General features: G+C 46.4%; 1 pseudogene; it reads right to left on the bottom strand.

Annotated features, from left to right (window-relative positions):
* Positions 1-2309: 2309 nt before the first annotated feature.
* On the bottom strand, positions 2310-4232 carry LOC123439159 (annotated as a pseudogene).
* Between the last annotated feature and the right edge of the window lie 17102 nt (positions 4233-21334).

Here is a 21334-nt window from a genome sequence, read left to right as displayed (position 1 = left end):
CCATTACCGACAATAATGTGGCGAGAATGAGACGCTAATAAAGGATGAGACTTGATCAGAATACCTGGGTCCCCGGTCATGTGGGAAGAAGCCCCTGTGTCCATGATCCACTCGGCATGAGGGGAAAAAGTAGGCCCATATCTCGGTGCAGCGTGGTACATGGTCGTCGCGTCCCAAGTGGGAGGTGAGCCGGAGTAGGGGACAGGCGGCGCGGTCGACTGGACCACCGGGTAGGCATGCGTCGGAGCGCCGGGACGAGGACCAAGGATGCCGGCCAAGTTGGGCGGGATCCACGGCGCGCGGGGCGGTGGGAACGGCATCCCGACAGGGGCAAAGTACCCCAGCCAGGGCTGCTGGTGGGAGCCGCGACCGCCACTGGAGGGGCATCACCGCGGCCGCGGCCACGGCCGCGCCCGCGTCCACCACCAGCACGGTTGCCGCCACCGCGACCGGCGTAGGGAGCGCCGCCTTGGTTGTCGCCGCCGCGCCCACCGCCAGGAGGGTTGCCACCGCCACGACCACGATCGCCACGATCCCCGCGGTCGCCGCATCCGCCGCCGCGCTCATCATGGACAGCCATCACGTGCGCGCCCTCAGCGCGCGCCCGCTTGTCTAGGGTGAGCTCCAAAAGGGCGAGGCGCGAGCGGGCCTGGGCGAAGGAGGGAAGAGGCACAGTGGACTGGATGATGGCGGCCTGAAGCTCGAACTTTTTCCCGATGCCATCGAGCATCTGCAGCGTCAAGGTACGATCAGAGACGGGTTCGCGGACGTCGGCGAGGGCGGCGGCGATGTTCTGCAGACGACGACAGTAGTCGTTGACGGAGAGGTCGCCGCGAACGCACGCCCGGAACTCCTATCCAAGATGCATCGCGAGTTCCGCCTCGTTCGCGAGGAAGAACTCGTAGAGGCGCTTCCAGATGGTGTAGGCGGTGGAGTCGGCCGGGGCGACGATGTCGAGGAGAGCCCCGTCCACTGTGGCAAAGAACCACAGCACGATTGTGTTGTCGTCGTCGCGCCACTGTGGGTTGGAGAGGCGGTCGACCGCACCGTCCTAGACATGGTTTTCGGCGTGGTAGCAGGCGAGGATGAGGTTGAGGAAGTTGCGCCACCGGATGAAGTTCGTGCCATCAAGGGCCAGCTTGAAATCAACGACGTCGGAGATGCTGGAAGGGAGGCGAGAGGGTGGTGGAGCAGGGAGGGTCTCAGCCGGGGCAGTAGAGAGGGAGAAGGCACCGGGGACGGGTGGGGCAGAGGTGAGATCGGGAGAGAGAGTCGCGTGGGGGCGTTCCGGGGAGGCAGAGGCTGCTACGGCGGCAGCAGTGCCAGGAGGTGGAGAGTTGGGGTGAGAAGACATAGATCGGTAGCTCTGATTACCAAGAAGAATTGTGAAACAATGCACACACTTTACTCATCAAGTGATTACACATATATACGCCAAGGGTCACCACCGATCCCTACATGCAGGGATATGGAGGAGGTGGTGCCGCGGTCATCCCCAGGACCAGGTATGGTGGTTACAGTGGATAAGTACAAGGCAGCGTAATGCACAAGGAACGTAACAACTCAACAATAAAAGCCCTTTATCAAAAAAAAAATATGCAACACTAGACTGCAGGTACACACTCACATTCATGGTTACAAGAATTTAGCCTTAGGAAAAATAGATAAAAGTGTGAACACCATCGTCGACATGAATTCCTCTGCAATCATCATCATCTCCATACACTAAGCCCAAGCTTTATCAATCACAAGGGTTCATACTTCATACAGGACAGGCTGGGTCTGTTCATACCCACTCCAAAAATTTCGAGCATCATCAGCAGCTGAAGAAAACAGAGTACTCTGCATTTTTTACATCATGCTTTTTGTGTGTGTCTTTCAAGAAGATAAATACGTTTCAATTAACAGTTGGAGATCTACATCCTCTAACTGCTAAATATTATTACATCTTTCCACATAAAACTTCACATGTCTGGGAAAACATAATAGTAGGTTATTTCGTAAGACTTGAGACATTAAATCACACACACACACACACATATGCTACTCATTATCCTCCTCTGAGATCTCTGTCAGCTCGGACAACAAAGGGTAAGAATCCGGGACAGCGGTGTGATCGTCGTCGCAGAAGAATGGCCTGGAAGGCATCTGCAGGCCATCAAAGCCACCTTCCAACATGTCTATGACCTCGCTCATCGTTGGCCTGTCATGTGACTTCATCTGAATGCACCATAATCCAACGATGCACAGCTTCCTCTCTAATTCATGCATGCTAGCAACTGGACATATCGCATCCACCACTGGAGCAGTTAGTTTGTCATACACCCACGACGGATAGTACGCTTGGCTCGTGTTTGCCGCATTTGGATCAGCATTCCTTCTTCCTCCGGCCATCTCTAGCAGGAGCATCCCAAAGCTATAAACATCAGACTTGCTCGATATGACACCAAAGCTACGAGATATCATCTCAGGAGCTATGTACCCAATTGTTCCCCGTAGGGCTCTCGATGGCACAAAACTTTTGTCCCTTGGGTATAGTTTAGCGAGACCGAAATCAGCAACTTTAGGGATGAAATTGCTGTCTAGCAAGATGTTGTGCGGCTTGATGTCAAAGTGGAGAATCTGCATCTCGCAACCCTGGTGCAGGTAGTCGATACCCCTCGCAATGCCCAAAGCGATCTCGTTGAGCTTGTCCCAGGAGAAAGTCTTCTCAGCCGAGAAGATGTATTTGTCCAGAGAACCTCGAGGCATGTACTCGTAGACAAGCGCCCTTCTCATTTCCTCCGAGCAGAAGCCAACTAAACGCACCACATTGACATGGTGGATCCTGCCAATGGTTGAAACCTCACTAATGAAATCTTCTCCATTGCAGTTGGAGTTACCCTCTAGCATCTTGACCCCGACATGGACATTGCCTGGGAGCAGCACACCCTTGTACACGGAGCCATAGCCTCCCTGACCCAGCTTATCTATGAAATGGCTGGTGACTGCGGTGATGTCTGTATAGGCGTACCTTGACGGGCCGATCATTTGCTGCATCTGGAGGAACTTCTCAACAGCATCCATCGTGATCCTTGTTTTCCAATACTTGTGGGCAAGGAAGATTAATACGACCAGGGGCACCAATACAAACCTCCAGAACACTGCATAAAACAAAACAGGTTTATTTGTGATCTGATTTATAGACACAGGCAGTAAACCATACTGGAATATGTAATTCTCACGTACCAGCAATAAGCCTGGCATATGCTAATGACGCCATAATTATATACAAGCAAATATCAAATGGTTCTGGAACTGCTTTAGCTGCGCAACCCATGAAACTTACATCAATCGAAAGAATTGTTAGAATCCAATCTTTAGTGAATGTGCTGCAAAAAAAAAACGAAAATGTAGAATGATCAGGTGTGCATGTGCAAAAACAAAAGCAGAGCTTACAAGTACGAGGTATCAAGATCTCAAACTCACGGCGCCAAATCATCCATCAGACATCCCAAGAAGTCTCCAGATTGGCGAAGTCTGAAAGGAAATTTAACGCGGAAGCCGTGTGTCATGAATTTTACGACATCTGCATAGCTTGCATTCTCAAGCGGTGCAGTGCCCTTCATGCCAATTTCCTGGCCACCTAATGGAGTCATGGCCAAATAACCGCAACAAGGCTCAAGGTTCGCCATAGTACTCCCTCTCCCTAGGCCACCAGTTATTAACACATAAACAAAAGAATGGCTGGTGCTCAAGCAAGCAACAGGCCTGTACATACCGTTGTCCTTCACTTCCCGAGAACAATTAACAAATATAGCCTGATTATATGCTGCAGGTGCCAATTCAACTTTGATGGCGTGATGAGTGTCGTGTTGCCGGTTTCTCAGCGTGAAACCAGCAGCTGGATGCTGATCATAATTCCACCGCGGTAGAGGGCAGCTGTTGTATAAATCTATGTCGGCATCGACGATCCAGAAGGTAGAATCACTGTAGTTGATCCCAGACACATAGTATGTTGCATTGTCGATGTGAATTGTAGCCTTAGTATCACTGCAAACTAGCTCGTACGATTGATGACCACACCCAGGTGGATCACTTGCCTGACGAAATGGGGATGATACGTATCCAAGTGGGCCGCATGAGAAAGTAGGACAATCAGGCCGATGATTTCGCCCTTCAACCTGATATGCAACAAGAAGTACAAGCACATACAAGATAGTTAAGACCTTGAGGGTAGTGGGCATCGCCATGGCAGACTTGTACAAAGAAGCACAGACGTGCAGATGAATGGCTGAATAAGTGAGTGGCTGCCAGAGTTAAAAATAGAACTCCAAAGAATGGACATTACATGCCAACTAGTGCCTCTACATGAACGTGATGTTGCTGACTAGGAGACTTGGCTACTAGCCGCCAACTAAAGTTGGATACATACCACCTACTGGCTCATCTAAGTGATGGTGATGTTCTTGACCGATGACCTCTTGGTTAACAGAAGAGTCCAATTGTGTTACTATAGCATCCTGTACTGGTCCAATCCTGTCCTAGTCATGGTAAGATGGAATTTGGTGCCTTGAGAAAATGACAAATATCAGGGACTAAAAAATGAAAAATAAGAAAATATCATTCATTTGAGATATTGAGATTACCTAAGGCATGTTTTGCAAAGATGAAAAACTAAGGCTTATCTAATTCCTCATTTTTATCTAGTTCTAGTTGAAATACTTCGCTAAACCCCTCCTAATATGAAACTAACTCCCCAGAATATCTTCAAACCACGTGCAGATTAAATGGGCAGATGCATTGATATTTCCCTTGGTTCCAAGTGCCTGCAGATTACAATTTATAATGGACATCATTTAAACTACGCCCGACTGAAAAATACTGAAATAAACTATTAAGTGGAAGTTTTTTTTGTACAGGACAAACTAAAAGCATTTTCCATAACGCCAGGTCAATTATTTTCAATGCTTTAAATAGTGGGCTATGCCATTTAGCAGCGACTCGATCAGAAGCTATGAAAGGCTATAGCGGAGCTATACCGGATCTAAACCTTATTTAGCGTTTCTGTTAAATCATGAAAAATTGAAACAGTATATAATCAAGCATCAAATATGATATATCACTAGTAGAAAATTGGGATTTAGTCTCGGTTCCAGAGGGGCTTTAGTCCCAGTTCTTCAACCGGGACAAAACAATCGGGACTAAAGGCCCAAACATTTAGTCCCGATTGGCTTATGAACCGGACCCAAAGGATCTCCACGCGGCCGTTGCGAGGCGCCCAGGCAGGAGGACCTTTAGTCCCGGTTGGTAACACCAACCGGGACCCAAAGGCAGTCACGCGTCAGCAGCTCGTAGGCGTTGGGTTCTTTGTTTTTTTAAATGAGGGGGGCGTAGGGGTTTTGGAGGGTTTTATTAGGGGTTTCATATTGTGTTAGATAGCTACTACATATAGAGAGAAGTGACATTTCTTTCTCCGTGCTTGGTCGACGGTACCTACTACATATAGAGAGAACTTGATGTTAGCTAGTAAGTAAATGAAGGAACCATTAATTACACAACATCGTCATGAACATATATAGAGTGAAATGACCTCTCTTTCTCCGTGCTTGGTCAAACAACTCGACGCTACTACATATAGTACAGGATCATACATATATACAATATATAATATCTCTTGCAATCCCTAACTAGCTAATATCTATCGCCCACCAAAATCGGTAAGAAATCCTGATGATATTCTCCATCTGATGGTATGACATGCTCAATAAAGAATCCCGTCAATTCCTCTTGAATTGCTCGTATGCAATCCAGGGTCGCGCTATTCGTCACCCTGGGTGAGGAATAGTTATTCTTCACCCCCTCTATTTTTGTTGGAATTATGCCCTAGAGGCAATAATAAATATAGTTATTATTATAATTCCTGTATCAAGATAATCGTTTATTATCCATGCTATAATTGTATTGAATGAAGACTCATTTACATGTGTGGATACATAGACAAAACACCGTCCCTAGCAAGCCTCTAGTTGGCTAGCGAGTTGATCAAAGATAGTCAGTGTCTTCTGATTATGAACAAAGTGTTGTTGCTTGATAACTGGATCACGTCATTAGGAGAATCACGTGATGGACTAGACCCAAACTAATAGACGTAGCATGTTGATCGTGTCATTTTGTTGCTACTGTTTTCTGCGTGTCAAGTATTTATTCCTATGACCATGAGATCATATAACTCACTGACACCGGAGGAATGCTTTGTGTGTATCAAACGTCGCAACGTAACTGGGTGACTATAAAGATGCTCTACAGGTATCTCCGAAGGTGTTAGTTGAGTTAGTATGGATCAAGACTGGGATTTGTCACTCCGTGTGACGGAGAGGTATCTCGGGGCCCACTCGGTAATACAACATCACACACAAGCCTTGCAAGCAATGTAACTTAGTGTAAGTTGCGGGATCTTGTATTGCGGAACGAGTAAAGAGACTTGCCGGTAAACGAGATTGAAATAGGTATGCGGATACTGACGATCGGATCTCGGGCAAGTAACATACCGAAGGACAAAGGGAATGACATACGGGATTATATGAATCCTTGGCACTGAGGTTCAAACGATAAGATCTTCGTAGAATATGTAGGATCCAATATGGGCATCCAGGTCCCGCTATTGGATATTGACTGAGGAGTCTCTCGGGTCATGTCTACATAGTTCTCGAACCCGCAGGGTCTGCACACTTAAGGTTCGACGTTGTTTTATGCGTATTTGAGTTATGTGGTTGGTTACCGAATGTTGTTCGGAGTCCCGGATGAGATCACGGACGTCACGAGGGTTTCCGGAATGGTCCGGAAACGAAGATTGATATATAGGATGACCTCATTTGATTACCGGAAGATTTTCGGAGTTACCGGGAATGTACCGGGAATGACGAATGGGTTCCGGGAGTTCACCGGGGGGGGGGGGGCAACCCACCCTGGGGAAGCCCATAGGCCTTGAGGGTGGCACACCAGCCCTTAGTGGGCTGGTGGGACAGCCCAAAAGGGCCCTATGCGCCTAGGAAAGAAAATCAAAGAGAAAAGAAAAAAAAAGGAGGTGGGAAGGGAAGGAAGGACTCCCACCCACCAAACCAAGTCCAACTCGGTTTGGGGGGAGCCTTCCCCCTTGGACTCGGCCGACCCCCTTGGGGCTCCTTGAGCCCCAAGGCAAGGTCCCCTCCCTCCCACCTATATATACGGAGGTTTTAGGGCTGATTTGAGACGACTTTTCCACGGCAGCCCGACCACATACCTCCACGGTTTTTCCTCTAGATCGCGTTTCTGCGGAGCTCGGGCGGAGCCCTGCTGAGACAAGGTCATCACCAACCTCCGGAGCACCGTCACGCTGCCGGAGAACTCTTCTACCTCTCCGTCTCTCTTGCTGGGTCAAGAAGGCCGAGATCATCGTCGAGCTGTACGTGTGCTGAACGCGGAGGTGCCGTCCGTTCGGTACTAGATCGTGGGACTGATCGCGGGATTGTTCGCGGGGCGGATCGAGGGACGTGAGGACGTTCCACTACATCAACCGCGTTCACTAACGCTTCTGCTGTACGATCTACAAGGGTACATAGATCACTCATCCCCTCTCGTATATGGACATCACCATGATAGGTCTTCGTGCGCGTAGGAAAATTTTTGTTTCCCATGCGACGTTCCCCAACAGTGGCATCATGAGCTAGGTTCATGCGTAGATGTCTTCTCGAGTAGAACACAAAAGTTTTTGTGGGCGGTGATGTGCGTTTTGCTGCCCTCCTTAGTCTTTTCTTGATTCCGCGGTATTGTTGGATTGAAGCGGCTTGGACCGACATTACTCGTACGCTTACGAGAGACTGGTTTCATCGCTACGAATAACCCCGTTGCTCAAAGATGACTGGCAAGTGTCGGTTTCTTGAATCGGATTTGACCGAGGAGGTCCTTGGATGAGGTTAAATAGCAACTCATATATCTCCGTTGTGGTGTTTGCGTAAGTAAGATACGATCCTACTAGATACCCATGGTCACCACGTAAAACATGCAACAACAAAATTACAGGACGTCTAACTTGTTTTTGCAGGGTATGCTTGTGATGTGATATGGCCAACGATGTGATGTGATATATTGGATGTATGAGATGATCATGTTGTAATAGAAAATATCGACTTGCACGTCGATGGTACGGAAACCGGCAGGAGTCATAGGGTTGTCTTTATACTAACGTTTGTGCTTGCAGATGCGTTTACTATTTTGCTAGGATGTAGCTTTAGTAGTAATAGCATGAGTAGCACGACAACCCCGATGGCAACACGTTGATGGAGATCATGGTGTGGCGCCGGTGACAAGAAGATCGTGTCGGTGCTTTGGTGATGGAGATCAAGAAGCACGTGATGATGGCCATATCATGTCACTTATGAATTGCATGTGATGTAAATCCTTTTATGCACCTTATTTTGCTTAGAACGACGGTAGCATTATGAGGTGATCTCTCACTAAAATTTCAAGACGAAATTGTGTTCTCCCCGACTGTGCACCGTTGCTACAGTTCGTCGTTTCGAGACACCACGTGATGATCGGGTGTGATAGACTCAACGTTTACATACAACGGGTGCAAAACAGTTGCGCACGCGGAACACTCGGGTTAAGCTTGACGAGCCTAGCATGTGCAGACATGGCCTCGGAACACATGAGACCGAAAGGTCGATCATGAATCATATAGATGATATGATTAGCATAGGGATGCTTACCACTGAAACTATACTCAACTCACGTGATGATCGGACTTGAGCTAGTGTAAGTGGATCATGAACCACTCAAATGACTAGAGAGATGTACTTTTTGAGTGGGAGTTTAGCGAATAATTTGATTAAGTTAAACTCTAATTATCTTGATCATAGTCTAAGTCCACTTTGAATATATTTGTGTTGTAGATCATGGCTCACGCTACAGTCATCCTGAATTTTAATACGTTCCTAGAGAAAGCTAAGTTGAAAGATGATGGAAGCAACTTTGTAGACTGGGCTCGTAATCTTAAGCTAATCTTACAAGCTGGGAAGAAGGATTATGTCCTTAATGTTGCGCTAGGAGATGAACCACCCGCTACGGCTGATCAGGATGTTAAGAACGCTTGGTTGGCACGTAAGGAGGACTACTCAATAGTTCAATGTGCAGTCTTGTATGGCTTAGAACCGGGACTTCAACGTCGCTTTGAGCGTCATGGAACATTTGAGATGTTCCAGGAGTTGAAGTTTATCTTTCAGAAGAACGCCCGGGTCGAGAGGTATGAAACCTCCGATAAATTCTATGCTTGCAAGATGGAGGAGAACTCGTCTGTCAGTGAACATGTGCTCAAAATGTCTGGATACTCAAACCGTCTAGCTGAGCTGGGTATTGAACTCCCGCAAGAGGCTATCATTGACAGAATCCTTCAATCACTGCCGCCAAGCTATAAAGGCTTTGTGTTGAACTACAACATGCAAGGGATGAACAAGTCTCTCGGCGAGTTGTTTGCGATGCTGAAAGTCGCAGAGTCTGAACTCCATAAAGAGCATCAAGTGTTGATGGTGAATAAGACCACTAGTTTCAAGAGAAACGGCAAAGGCAAGAAGGGTAATTCAAAGAAGAGCGGCAAGCCTGTTGCCAATCCGACGAAGAAACCCAAAGCTGGACCTAAGCCTGAAACGGAGTGTTACTATTGCAAGGGTATGGGTCACTGGAAGCGCAATTGCCCCAAGTATCTGGCAGATAAGAAGGCGGCCAAAGAAAAATCAGGTATATTTGATATACATGTTATTGATGTGTACTTAACCGGCTCTCGTAGTAGTGCCTGGGTATTCGATACCGGTTCTATTGCTCATATTTGCAACTCGAAACAGGAACTGCGGAATAGACGAAGGCTGGCAAAGGATGAAGTGACGATGCGCGTAGGAAATGGTTCCAAGGTTGATGCAATCGCCGTCGGCACAGTTTCACTTCAGTTGCCATCAGGATTAGTGATGAACTTAAATCATTGTTATTTAGTGTCTGCGTTGAGCATGAACATTATATCTGGATCTTGTTTATTGCGAGACGGTTACTCTTTTAAGTCAGAGAATAATGGTTGTTCTATTTCTATGAGTAACATCTTTTATGGTCATGCACCTAATGTGAGAGGATTGTTCATATTGAATCTTGATAGCGATACGCATATACATAACATTGAGACCAAAAGAGTTAGAGTTAACAATGATAGCGCCATATTTTTGTGGCACTGCCGCTTAGGTCATATTGGTGTAAAGCGCATGAAGAAACTCCATGCTGATGGACTTTTGGAGTCACTTGACTTTGATTCACTTGACACGTGCGAACCATGCCTCATGGGCAAGATGACTAAGACTCCGTTCTCCGGAACAATGGAGCGTGCAAGTGACTTGTTGGAAATCATACATACCGATGTGTGTGGTCCGATGAGCGTGGAGGCACGCGGCGGATATCGTTATTTTCTCACCTTCACTGACGATTTGAGTAGATATGGTTATGTCTACTTGATGAAGCACAAGTCTGAAACATTTGAAAGGTTCAAGCAATTTCAGAGTGAAGTTGAAAATCATCGTAACAAGAAGATCAAGTTCCTACGGTCTGATCGTGGGGGTGACTATCTGAGTTTCGAGTTTGGTGCTCACTTAAGACAATGTGGAATTGTTTCACAGTTAACACCGCCTGGAACACCACAGCGTAATGGTGTGTCCGAACGTCGTAATCGTACTTTATTAGAGATGGTGCGATCTATGATGTCTCTTACCGATTTGCCGTTATCGTTTTGGGGTTATGCATTAGAAACAGCTGCATTCACTTTAAATAGGGCACCATCAAAATCCGTTGAGACGACACCATACGAACTGTGGTATGGCAAAAGGCCAAAGTTGTCGTTTCTTAAAGTTTGGGGATGTGATGCTTATGTCAAAAAGCTTCAGCCTGAAAAGCTGGAACCCAAAGCGGAAAAGTGCGTCTTCATAGGTTACCCAAAAGAGACAGTTGGGTACACCTTCTATCTCAAATCCGAGGGCAAAGTGTTTGTTGCTAAAAACGGAGCTTTTCTCGAGAAGGAGTTTCTCTCGAGAGAATTGAGTGGGAGGAAGATAGAACTTGACGAGGTTGTCGAACCTCTCATCCCTCTGGATGGTGGCGCAGGGCAAGGGGAAACCTCTGTCGTTGCGACGCCGGTTGAAGAGGAAGTTAATGATGATGATCATGAAACTCCGGTTCAAGTTTCTGTCAAACCACGCAGGTCGACGAGACCACGTGCTGCTCCAGAGTGGTACGGTAATCCTGTCTTATCAATCATGTTGTTAGACAACAATGAACCTGCAAATTATGAAGAAGCAATGGTGGGCCCAGATTCCAACAAATGGCTAGAAGCCATGAAGTCCGAGATAGGATCCATGTATGAGAACAAAGTGTGGACTTTGGAGGTACTACCTGAGGGCCGCAAGGCTATTCAGAACAAATGGATTTTTAAGAGGAAGACGGACGCTGACGGCAATGTGACCGTTTATAAAGCTCGACTTGTGGCAAAGGGTTTTTCACAAGTTCAAGGAGTTGACTACGATGAGACATTCTCACCCGTAGCGATGCTTAAGTCCGTCAGAATCATGTTAGCAATAGCTGCATTTTTCGATTATGAAATCTGGCAGATGGATGTCAAAACGGCGTTCCTTAACGGTTTCCTTAAGGAAGAGTTGTATATGATACAACCCGAAGGTTTTGTCGATCATAAGAATGCTAACAAGGTGTGCAAGCTCCAGCGATCCATTTATGGACTGGTGCAAGCATCTCGGAGTTGGAACAAACGCTTTGATGAGGTGATCAAAGCATTTGGGTTTATACAAGTGGTTGGAGAATCTTGTATTTACAAGAAAGTGAGTGGGAGCTCTGTGGCGTTTCTAATATTATATGTGGATGACATATTGCTGATTGGAAACAACGTGGAGTTTTTAGAGAGCATAAAGGATTACTTGAATATGAGTTTCTCTATGAAGGACCTAGGAGAAGCTGCTTACATTCTAGGCATTAAGATCTATAGGGATAGATCAAAACGCCTGATAGGACTTTCACAAAGCACATACCTTGATAAAGTTTTGAAGAGGTTCAAAGTGGAACAGTCCAAGAAAGGGTTCTTGCCAGTTTTACAAGGTACGAGATTGAGTAAGACTCAGTGCCCAGCAACTGATGAAGATAGAGAGCATATGCGCTCCGTCCCCTATGCTTCAGCCATAGGTTCTATCATGTATGCAATGTTGTGCACAAGACCGGATGTTAGCCTGGCCATAAGTATGGCAGGTAGGTTCTAGAGTAATCCAGGAGTGGATCACTGGACAGCGGTCAAGAATATCCTGAAGTACCTGAAAAGGACTAAGGATATGTTTCTCGTGTATGGAGGTGACGAAGAGCTCGCCGTAAAAGGTTACGTCGATGCAAGCTTTGACACAGATCCGGACGACTCTAAGTCGCAAACCGGATACGTATTTATTTTTAATGGGGGTGCGGTAAGCTGGTGCAGTTCCAAGCAAAGCGTCGTAGCAGATTCTACATGTGAAGCGGAGTACATGGCTGCCTCGGAGGCGGCTAAGGAGGGTGTCTGGATGAAGCAGTTCATGAGGATCTTGGAGTGGTACCAAGCGCACTGAATCCAATAACCTTGTTCTGTGACAACACGGGTGCCATTGCCTTAGCAAAGGAACCACGGTTTCACAAGAAGACCAGACACATCAAACGACGCTTCAACCTCATCCGCGACTACGTCGAGGGAGAAGACGTAAATATATGCAAAGTGCACACGGATCTGAATGTAGCAGACCCGCTGACTAAACCTCTTCCACGGCCAAAGCATGATCAACACCAGAACTGTATGGGTGTTAGATTTATTACAATGTAATTCACATGATGATGTGAGGGCTAGATTATTGACTCTAGTGCAAGTGGGAGACTGTTGGAGTTATGCCCTAGAGGCAATAATAAATATAGTTATTATTATAATTCCTGTATCAAGATAATCGTTTATTATCCATGCTATAATTGTATTGAATGAAGACTCATTTACATGTGTGGATACATAGACAAAACACCGTCCCTAGCAAGCCTCTAGTTGGCTAGCGAGTTGATCAAAGATAGTCAGTGTCTTCTGATTATGAACAAAGTGTTGTTGCTTGATAACTGGATCACGTCATTAGGAGAATCACGTGATGGACTAGACCCAAACTAATAGACGTAGCATGTTGATCGTGTCATTTTGTTGCTACTGTTTTCTGCGTGTCAAGTATTTATTCCTATGACCATGAGATCATATAACTCACTGACACCGGAGGAATGCTTTGCGTGCATCAAACGTCGCAACGTAACTGGGTGACTATAAAGATGCTCTACAGGTATCTCCGAAGGTGTTCGTTGAGTTAGTATGGATCAAGACTGGGATTTGTCACTCCGTGTGACGGAGAGGTATCTCGGGGCCCACTCGGTAATACAACATCACACTCAAGCCTTGCAAGCAATGTAACTTAGTGTAAGTTGGGGGATCTTGTATTGCGGAACGAGTAAAGAGACTTGCCGGTAAACGAGATTGAAATAGGTATGCGGATACTGACGATCGAATCTCGGGCAAGTAACATACCGAAGGACAAAGGGAATGACATACGGGATTATATGAATCCTTGCCACTGAGGTTCAAACGATAAGATCTTCGTAGAATATGTAGGATCCAATATGGGCATCCAGGTCCCGCTATTGGATATTGACCGAGGAGTCTCTCGGGTCATGTCTACATAGTTCTCGAACCCGCAGGGTCTGCACACTTAAGGTTCGACGTTGTTTTATGCGTATTTGAGTTATATGGTTGGTTACCGAATGTTGTTCGGAGTCCCGGATGAGATCACGGACGTCACGAGGGTTTCCGAAATGGTCCGGAAACGAAGATTGATATATAGGATGACCTCATTTGATTACCGGAAGGTTTTCGGAGTTACCGGGAATGTACCGGGAATGACGAATGGGTTCCGGGAGTTCACCGAGGGGGACAACCCACCCTGGGGAAGCCCATAGACCTTGAGGGTGGCACACCATCCCTTAGTGGGCTGGTGGGACAGCCCAAAAGGGCCCTATGCGCCTAGGAAAGAAAATCAAAGAGAAAAGAAAAGAAAAAAGGAGGTGGGAAGGGAAGGAAGGACTCCCACCCACCAAACCAAGTCCAACTCGGTTTGGGGGGGAGCCTTCCCCCTTGGACTCGGCCGACCCCCTTGGGGCTCCTTGAGCCCGAAGGCAAGGTCCCCTCCCTCCCACCTATATATACGGAGGTTTTAGGGCTTATTTGGGACGACTTTTCCACGGCAGCCCGACCACATACCTCCACGGTTTTTCCTCTAGATCGCGTTTCTGCAGAGCTCGGGCGGAGCCCTGCTGAGACAAGGTCATCACCAACCTCCGGAGCGCCGTCACGCTGCCGGAGAACTCTTCTACCTCTCCGTCTCTCTTGCTGGATCAAGAAGGCCGAGATCATCGTCGAGCTGTACGTGTGCTGAACGCGGAGGTGCCGTCCGTTCGGTACTAGATCGTGGGACTGATCGCGGGATTGTTCGCGGGGCGGATCGAGGGACGTGAGGACGTTCCACTACATCAACCGCGTTCACTAACGCTTCTGCTGTACGATCTACAAGGGTACGTAGATCAGTCATCCCCTCTCGTAGATGGACATCACCATGATAGGTCTTCGTGCGCGTAGGAAAATTTTTGTTTCCCATGCGACGTTCCCCAACAATTTTAACATCAATTCACCGTAATTTTACGTTTCATAATTTTTGTCTTATTTTATACGTAAAAAGAGACCATAAAATAATATAATCAATGTAAAAAAAATTATGTCACATAAAACTACGTACATACAAAACTAGTGCAAAAAATACAATAAATTCAATTTTTTCTGGTCTTGTGATCTATATTTTTGTTTTCCTTTTATCAAATTTTACGTAGTGATTCAATATAAATGTAACTATTTGTATTTAAAATTTAATTTATTTGTAAATTGATCGTAAGATTATCTCGGGTGAAGAATAAACTATTCTGCGTCCTGGGTGATGAATAGAGTTTCTATATATATATATATATATATATATATATGACAAATTATATCTGTCGTTCTATATTATTGTGTTTTGGTACATCAAGTTCTTTAAAATATCTGCCGTTCTTAGAGGTCGTCTGGTGAATCATCCTCGCAAATGAAGAATCCACATAAATTAGTCCCGGATTCCTGTCTCAAGCAGTACTTTACTGTAATGCCCCAAGTGTAGGTCTTTCCCTTTTTGTAACCTTTCTTGTGGGGCCACCTTGTCAGAGATTGTGATGCTATTATTTTGTGCCATGATTCCATGTGTGTTCCCTAGTGCTTACTTCACTTGCATGCATGCACTACATATCATCCCTTGCCATGTCTTATGTTTGTATATCAGGATCATGCTTGCATAGGCTCTTACTAGGGGTGAGTAGTGGGTGTTATATTTCATGTGGTCATGTGTTGTGTGCCTTGTGTGGAGTGTAGCATGTGTTAGCAAGTGCTCATTTATATGTTTCCCTTTCAAAACCAACCACCTTCTCCCCCCCCCTCTATTTCTTCCCTATATAAAAAAATCACCTCTTTCTTTCCTTTAAAAATAATGCCCATGTTTTAGCTAGAATTGTGGTGGATGAGTATGTAAGTTGCTGGATTTGTTGGGGTGTTTATAGGGGCATATATAATCACAAAACAGATCAAAATATTGCTGTTTTGTAAAATATCTAATTGCTCCTAAATTCTTGTTCTGATTTTTATAAAGTAAGGTTAGATTTTCCAAGTCCAGGGAGCTTCTTGTGTTTTTTTTTGTCATGTGTTTACAACCTTGGGCATTTCTTTCTTCTCTTGTATTCCTGTTAAAGGAAACTGCTTAGGGAGGGGTTTAATCTTTATATCTCGCCAAGTTGGGCTGCTTCCCGCGCAAGGTGTGGCCCATCTACTCCTCCCTCGCGAGTAGAGGCCCAGAACATCAGCTCCATCCTCCTCTCACGCCGTAGCTTTCCTCTGCAGCTTTCCGTCAGGTCGTGAGTGCACCTGTTGACGCCGTGAGGGCGCCAACGTCGAGGGGGACCCTTATAACCCGGGCGTCCGTGCCTCCCCCCTCCTCCTAGGGTTCCTCCTCTCCCCAGTCCGCCGCCGCCACCTCTTCTCCTTCCCATCTCTCACCTCCCGTCGACAGTAGGGAACCTGTAGGGGTAGTCCGAGTGGTGCAGCTCCTCGCCGGAGAACGCCTCGCTTCCGCCTCCGATCGCCGCCGTCGCCATGTCCAGGAGTTCGGGGTGGATCCCCGCGATCCATTCCCGGCACTAGGAGCCCCGGGGACCGACTACTCCGCTGGATCCGTCCACGTCTACGGAGAGTTCCCGATGCTCCTTCCCCTGCAGCGTTTCTTCGGTTCAGGAACAGCTACTCCGACGTCCTTCTTCCTCTCCGGCGCTCTCCCGTCGCAGACCGGCGCCCCCTCTTCCGGTTCTAGGTGACGACCGCCTCCTCCCTTCCCCGTGAGTTAGCAGGCGTAGTAGAGGCGTTCTCTGTTCCAAGGAGAGGGCGTCAGGAAGTGTGTGTGTGCGTGGTGTGTAGCAGGGGCAGTTTGTTCGATGAGGGGCGGTACAGGGTAGCCGCGCAGGAGCCCTTTCCCTCTCCCGCAGGCGTAGTAGAGGCGGGACAGAGATGCAGCTCCGGTGACCTCCCTGTCACCGGATCGCAGGTGCAGTCCAGCGGGCTAAAGCGAGGCATGTCAGGTTGCCTTAGTTCCCTCCTCGGTCAGACAATGCGTCGTAGCACAGTGGTACGCAGTGCGTTGTTCTTCCGTCAGGTGCAGGGATCGAATCCTAGTAGAATCATCCCCCTTTTTGTTTTCTTTTTCCTGTTTTATCAGCAGGACAGAGCAGTTAGTAGTTCCTCTGCTTGGGTCCTCCTTTGCCGAGTACCTAGAGCCTAGCAGAGTGGTAGGGATGCGGTTTGCACTCCAACAGGTCTGGGGTTCGACCCCAGCACCTCCCCCTTTTTTGTCTGAACATTGTTTCCTTGCTATTTTTTTCTTCCTTCCTTGCTAGTTGGTAGCTAAACTTCCCTATTAACTTGTATGTGGTATTTTTTTCCCTTCCTTGGCATTTAGTTTTCTCCTTTCCTGCATAGTGTGTACTTGTGATAGGCTTGGTGTAGGTTGGTGATGGAGTGTGTGCATGGTGGCACACACACAAGGGGTGTTTTGTGCATAAGAGTTTGTGTTTGTGTATGAACTTGCTATGCTTGTGATGTCTATGGTGGGTGCACCTTAGTGAAGTGGAGCTAACCTTGTTAAATGGGTCATGTGAGATGCCTTGACATTTGAGTGTGTGTGCCTTGAGGTGATAAGAGGCACTAGCTACCCTTGTAAAGCCCCAAACTCTTGAACCTTGATGTGGGCTAAGGGATCTTGTAGTCTTAGTTGTTTGCATTGGTAGTGGGGTGTGGATGCCTCCCCCTCATCACATGTTTTGGGGTGAAGTGAGGTTCTAGATAGCTATCTATGTTAGCATGTGAGGGTGTGGATTGTTGTGGTGGTTTGCATATTGTTGGTGACATGAAGACTAGGAAGATCCTAGTGATGCTTGTGAGAGTGTGCACCATCACATGCCCATATGTGGGGGGTGTGCATACTTTCTTGTTAGTTTAAAGATTTCTTATGTGTGAGCTTGATGCTAGTGCTTGAGAGGAATTGTGTGTGTTGGAGTTGTTGATGTGCATGACACATACATGGGGTTCAAACCCCCATGTCACTTTGTCATTGTGCACATGAAACTCTCCTATGTACTTGTCATTGTAGGAGCATACCTTATGGATTGCATTTGCACTTTGTTGAAAGTTTGGGCCTTGTTCCCATGGTATAGAAGGAGCCCAAGGGCATGGATTTTGTGTGTTAGTAGTAGGGGTTTATGCTCAACACCATAGTGGTGTCAAACACCTCTTGGGAACATGTGTGTGCAAACTATGCCTAGACAAAGTGGGCATGTGGCTGGAAAATTCCAGATTTTTGAACTCTGAAAATTTCACTAAGTCTGGAATGCTGAAAACATTTTCTTCCCCTATAAATAAGGTTGTGCTGGTCATTATGTTGGGAACTGGACTTAGTTAAGTGCTAGTGTTTTGAACCTGGTATGTTTGTGAAGCTTCCTGTCAATTTTCAAGTCATTTGGAGTCCAGTAGATTGTGTTTTGATTGCTGTCAAAAAGCTTCAGAACAGAAACAGAAACTCAGGTGCAGGAATTTTCACTAAGTCCCTGAGAACTGATGGTTTTGGGAAAGTTTGTGGCCTTGTATCTTCTAGAGTTTAATTCCTTTTGCTGTGATTCTTGCTGGAGATGGTAGTATTCTTGGTTGGAAACATCCCCATATATTATTTGTCATGTTTGAAGACCTGTAGCTATGTTGCATTTTGCTCTCAAACAGCTAAGATGCAGAAGCTGGCAGATTGCGTAGTTTTGACATTTTGTGCAAAGTTTGCGTTTAATTGTTGTTGGAGTGTTCTACCTTGCTCCATTTCATTCATGTTGGGTTAATATATGTCTTGGCAACCTGGGAACACCAGATTCGTGCCAATTGTGTGTGTGGTGATGAATCTTTCACGTAGGGCTTCATATCGTGTTTCGTTGATTCCCGTTGATCCGTAGCTCCGTTTGCAAAGTTCTTTATATGGTTTTGCACCGTTTTTACGAGATGCATCTGTTCATTTCATTCCCAGGCATGTCCAAATAGTTTAGTGCAAAGTTCTGTCCAGGAACTTGTTGTAGTTATTCTTGCTTGTGCTAGTGGTAGAAATAGTGGTGCATGCTCAACGTTCATCTCATGCATCATGTGATTGTTGCATTTTGTGGTGCTGCTGTTCATTGGCTGTTGTTCTTGCATTGGGTAGCACCGGGAGCGGAGACCGATTACGTGGAGTCAGGGGAGTACGTGCAGGACGATCCAGAACCTTTCCAAGCTGAGGATATCACAGGCAAGATGACATGACCTTGATCCCATATCTAGACTTGTTATGTTAGTTTCGATTCCACGTCATATTGCTCGCTGCCTACCACTGAAAATATATTGCCTCTTCATATGCCATGAGCCTAAACACCTTACTCCTTCCTAGGAAACTTGCATGGCTAGGTAGGCTTGCTCAACTACTAATGTTAGCATTGTTAGTTGCAGGTGATTATAACTCATGAGTTGTCATGAGCTTGATATCATTATATTAATTTCTGTTATTAAATTAATGTATCTATACACTTGGTAGATGACGGGAGGCCGAGCCTTTTGCTGGGTGTCTTGTCCCGTTATTGCCGCCTTAGTTACCGGTTACCGGTGTTTGATTCCATAATGATCGCTCCTAACACGTTCGGGGTTGTTATGGGGACCCCCTTGATAAATCGCGTAGTGTTAAGGCTTGTCCGGCAGGACCCAACTTTGGTACTATTTGCTAATCACCTAATAATAATCTGCATAGGGAATAGCTAACCCGAGGATTCTAATCAACAACCCGGGCCAGTGCTCCTCATGAGTGTTGGTCCAAACTGGTCTGCCTGCGGGGCCACCACAAGGAAACTTGAGGTTTGGCACCTGTAGCTAGTTCCATCCGGCGTGTCCTGAGACTGAGATACGCGGCTCTTATCGGGGTCGTCGACACGTCGGGAGGTCCTGCTAGTCTTGCCTTGCCTTAGCGGTATATCTTGCGTATAGGATTACCGGTGAAGCTTTGGTTTCCCCCATAGTTGAGGTTTTCCTCTAAGGAATCCGACGAGATCACGAGATTCGTGATAGAGGATGCCTTTGCGGCCTGTGTTCGTTTGTGATGGACTAGTTGGAGCACCCCTGCAGGGTTTAATCTTTCGGAAAGTCGTGCCCGCGGTTATGTGGCAACTTGGAATATTTTGTTAACATCCGGTATTAGAAAACTTAAACATAAACTAATAAAATATGCCAACTGTGTGCGTAACCGTGACCGTCCCTTCGAAGATCTCTCTTCGACCGGGAACACGGTGGGGTCATGATTGCCGTAGGTAGGTGTTCAGGATCACTTTCTGATCAAGTATTCCCGATCGTTGGCGTAGGCCACTGCCACTTCTCCTTTGCGTAAGATAGCCACTTATTCAATCTTAGGATGCAGCAGCCGGAAACACTTCATCCCTTCCTTACCCAATAACATGACTAGATCTGGCACCAAGGCCTTAGATTGTTGAGTCCCCGTGGCTCACGGATTCCTCCGAAACTTCCAGCAGGTACAGGTACCCCAGAGGCAGAGGATCCCGACGGCACCCAGCTGGCGTGGCAGTACGACGAGGAGACAGATCGCCTTTACGTGAACTATCCAGAGGACTGAGCCGTGGTCGTGATCGTGGGCCTGCAGCGGGTAGCATAGCATTTCCCTTGTTTTGTAGTCCGTACCGGAACTACCTTGTTTGTATCTGCGTTGTACTCTGCATCTTTAATAAGAAGACAGTTGAATCCCAGATTGTCTACTATATTTATTATTATGTGCTATGTTTACTTGCTTGCAAAACACTTAGATGCGCTTCTTTCCTATTCGGGGCCTCGACCCCCAGATCGGAAAGGACCGCATCTTGGTCGTTACATTTACGAGAATAGAGTTCAATCAAAATAATAATCAAGCATGATAATGATACTGAAACTAGAATGAATGAAAATCAAGATGCGCGGAACTAGCTAGTGCTACTTACTTTGGAGAAGGTAAATTGCAGCTCATTATTCCATTCACCCTTAACTTTTTTGGTGAACTTTTTCCAAACCCTTCACGGCAAAGAAAATTATTATTTGATATCAGGAAATGAAAGAAAGTTGTCGATATGGTGCGATAATGATTGAACTTACCTCTCGAGCATTTCAGTAATCGGCGCCAACTCTGTAGGGTCTTAACGTAGCGAGTCCAAGACAATTACTACTCCCTCGTCAAGCCTAATGATTATCAGAACAAAGTGAAACCTGCGCACACATAACTCATCAATTACACTTAACCTCGAGTAAGCAAAACATAATGTGCGGAAGACGACTAGTAACACTCACCCGAAGTTGTAAGGAAATAGTTTTCTTCTGTCATGTTGTCGAAGTAACGCAGTTAGCAAGTTGTTCTTTGTATCCTTGGGTGTATTACATATGTTATGTGCATTTACGGTATCTGGGTTAATGAACCCAATGTCATATATTTGTCCTCTTTTATATTCGAGGATCTTCCATTTCCATAATATAGCAAGGATAATTACACATGCAATAATGAAGGAGATGAGCTAGAGACTT

Source organism: Hordeum vulgare, chromosome 3H (assembly GCF_904849725.1).
Source record: "Hordeum vulgare subsp. vulgare chromosome 3H, MorexV3_pseudomolecules_assembly, whole genome shotgun sequence".
Taxonomy (NCBI): Eukaryota; Viridiplantae; Streptophyta; class Magnoliopsida; order Poales; family Poaceae; genus Hordeum; species Hordeum vulgare.
The sequence above is the reverse complement of the archived record's forward strand: the minus strand, read 5'-3'. Positions and strand labels throughout refer to the sequence as shown.